At 33.0% G+C, this 3,623-nt stretch overlaps 1 long non-coding RNA gene across 1 annotated transcript; it reads right to left on the bottom strand.

Moving 5' to 3' along the window:
• Positions 1–496: 496 nt before the first annotated feature.
• On the bottom strand, positions 497–2,715 carry LOC133201258 (uncharacterized). Its single transcript, XR_009723066.1, has 3 exons — positions 2,646–2,715; positions 771–866; positions 497–646 (listed from the first exon to the last, which is right to left on the bottom strand). It is a non-coding gene; the product is annotated as an uncharacterized LOC133201258 (long non-coding RNA).
• Between the last annotated feature and the right edge of the window lie 908 nt (positions 2,716–3,623).

The raw sequence follows: 3,623 nt of genomic DNA, 5'->3' as shown, positions 1-3,623 counted from the left end.
ATCCTATGTAAGGAGTTTCATACCTTTATTTTTTCTAACACCCAATTTTTTTTTTTTTTTTTTTTTTTTTTTTTTTTTTGGTATGTCGGATTAAAGCGATCTAATTTAAAGGCCTGCGATAAGGCATTCTCGGAATAATACAGTAAATAAAGATAAACTGTACCACATGTCATTTTCGTTTTATCATCTGAAAATACATATGATCTGAAGTTTCATGTTTTGTTGACTAACCTGTACATAAATGTACAAAAGCAACTGTATAACTTAAGATCTTTTGATGCCAAGACTGTAGAGATAACTTATTTCTAAAATTATAATGAAAACATAGCAGTTTTCTTAACTATACCTTCCTGGATCTTTCCTGCAAGCAACTTTGGATAAGTTTTCCGAGCTTGCCGGAAAGGCCCGAAATAAATGCGATTGCTACAAAACAGAACCACGCTGGAATATTTTAAACATGGTGCTCATTGGATCTACTGATCTTTTATTTGTCACCTCAAAATTGAAATTACAGTTCTAAATTACAGAATGCTTAAAGCACAGTAAATGACTTAAGTCATTGCCAATGTGAAGCCCACTCTAGACTCACTATTCTGAACTGAGATCCATCCCGCAAACATCATCCCAGGTGCACCACTGTGCTTTCCTATTCATAATAATTAATCGATTCAGCAAATTAAACCAATGGTTCAGATATCTACTTCTGTGTTTTATCATGGCCATTACGCTAGCTCACCTATCTTTTTTAAAAGATAAACTTGTACACCTACGTGGAGTGTTGTCCCGGTGTGGTATTCAGGGTTATGTTTCTTTTTCGCCATTTTGATTCTCAGTATGCCGGAAACACGTCATTGAATGAAGCAAATCTAACAGCAAGAACCGTACATGTAGCAGTATCTGAACAAACCTAATAACATTATACATAACAAAAATAAACAATGCAACTCATAAAAAAAAAGACAATTACTGGAAAATTTAATTTGCTTTGTAGTCTTTTATATATTATAAAGAAAAAAAATCCTTTATGCACAACGAGCAAACCCCATGAAGAAAAAAAGTGATTGCGTGTATAAAAAATATTTGTGGTACTCCATAATCATTATCCAGGTACAAAACAGAATTTTATTTAAGACCCATAAAATCAACCTACACGTGCACATTATCTGAAAATTCATTTCCACCTCTGTGTGAAAACAAACTAAAGAACTGTTATCCCCTTTTCCGTTTTAGTTCTTTGCACAAAGCTTTTTCTAATTAAATTACTTGTTGAGGCTTCCAGAATCAAAAATACTAATATCAGATTTGTATTTTATAACGTTATTTGTCCTTCAGAAAAGCACCCTTTAAACCTTTCACGATGACTTTTAGATTTCATACATGACTGGTCTTCTACAATGGAATTTATAGCAAGACAAATAGATAGAATACATTGGCTTTCATTTGTTCTTCTATAAACAACAACAAAATTAAATGGAAATCTGCTGCACACTGTTACGTGGTAATTGGACAAAAAAAAAGGGAGGGGGGGGGGAAGGTTGAGAACTTGTGGTTTGTTTTTACATCTTAAGGAACTTTACACAAGTGTTTCAACATGTTGTCTCTGTTTTTGTATTAATTTAATTGAAACAATATTTATTCATAAAAGTGAATGGGATTGGGCAGCAGGCACAGCCTATTTTAGCCATTTCCCTAATGAATTAATGCATTGAAGTGAGGTGTCCCCTGCCTTCCCAAAGATGTCACAAGGGCGGCTTTCCAATCATTGCTTTGTGCAATTCAATATTCCCTCTACCAAAGAAACGTTTTGCATGATCCGGGACTTCAGAAAATCCCAGATACATTTATATTAATAAAAGATCAAAAATATTTTAACACATAATATAATAGATCAGTTTAACAAATGTCTTCTAGTGCGCAGCTGTTCTTTTCCAAAAAGAATCTTCATTGAAAGTTTAATGATTGTAAAATAAGACGCTCATGGACGACAACGCTCACCTGAGTCACATATAAGTTGTGGTTAAATGGACACCCTTCTTGTAGCCATCAACTTAAAATCAATGACTTCTACATGATTAATTGTGAAGCTGCTGGGTTTTTTTTTTGAGATTTTCAAAAGATTTCACTATAATATGTTAAACTTTAACTCTAGAGTTTGTTCCCATGCACCTTTGCTCCGGGAGTAATATTTTAAACAAATATAAATCTACACTACATGTACATGAAATGCTTTCTGCTCTTTATAATGAAATTTTAAAAAAATCCTTATTCGTATATAAATCATTCATTTTCGTTGATTGCGAAAAAAAAATTCTTGGTTGAGGAAGTGTAATGTTGTTATATTTCTTTAAAATTTCACATTTCGTGGAGGACATGAATTCGTGGATCTCTTCATACCTTGAAAATTTAAGCCCCTCGAAAGTAAGTGATTATATAATTATATATATTTTAACTCTATGATGGCCTTGCCCTATAGCTTGGGAAATATGGTTCAAATAAACTTGAATCTAGTATACACTAAATAGGGACGATTGCTTTTGAAAACATTTCAGAAATATTTTTACTATACAATGTGTATTCCTACTCGATTTGACCACTCTCATTATGACCACACCCCATTGACCATGTTTTGAACAAAGTTAACTTACAGCTTCCCATCATTTATCTTTTCTGTCGCAGTGGTTCATGAGAAGATTTTTTAAAAGACCAAAACGTCCACCATCCATCATGAACCTTTGGTTCAGGTGAGTTAAAATCCAGAAGCTTTGTATTTCATAATTCACCGCCGTCTGCCCTTGAAACAAAACAAATTTAAACATTTAACCATGACCTTAAAAGTTCTACGTGTATAACATACTGATTGATTACAATACATGACCTAAAACCATATACCTTATTTATCTAAATTACTCACATTTACAGTCGGTCGGTATTTAATTTGTAAAAATTCCAAGTCACACGTTCACAATGCAAATTCCAACGGCTGAAAAGTGCCCACGCATCCAAACATGGAGTCATTTGTACAAATCGTGTTGGAGGATCATGTTCATGCCTCTTTGTTTTGTCCTAATTTTTATATTAATTTTGTTGTTTGTACCTTTGGTTAGTTTGACACCTAAACACTGGGCTTATATGAAAATCCATTCATGTCACAATCTGTTTATAGAATTCTTTTGCAATATTGGATGAATTATTACGCTGGAGTACTCAGAAATACCTGAATATTATCTTAATATAATGAAAAAAATCTATTTATGAGCACCACATTTTTGAATAACTGCAGATTTACATCTAAAACGGTAAGATCCGCTTTTAACTCCAGTTCTATGTGGATATTGCGGAATAAGTCATGTCTGGAAACTATTTGATTTGTTGCACGGTAATCCTGTGTGGAGTTAGCAAGGCTTTTTCCATTTGGGTATTACATGTAAAAGTATAGACATTTCACGCTTTATATTCTATAAGGCTAATTTAATATTGCACGATTAGCCATACTTGCTTATTTCACATGTATATATATATATATGTATCTTCCAAAGACTTATAATCCTACAACGTGTGGATCCGGAGTGCAATATAAGCCTATATCTACCCTTCATTTTAAACAATTAAGAACTGAAGAAAAC

This window comes from Saccostrea echinata, unplaced genomic scaffold (assembly GCF_033153115.1).
Source record: "Saccostrea echinata isolate AGI-Se365-2 ecotype Australia unplaced genomic scaffold, CSIRO_AGI_Sech_v1 ptg000043l, whole genome shotgun sequence".
Classification (NCBI taxonomy): domain Eukaryota; kingdom Metazoa; phylum Mollusca; class Bivalvia; order Ostreida; family Ostreidae; genus Saccostrea; species Saccostrea echinata.
The sequence above is the reverse complement of the archived record's forward strand: the minus strand, read 5'-3'. Positions and strand labels throughout refer to the sequence as shown.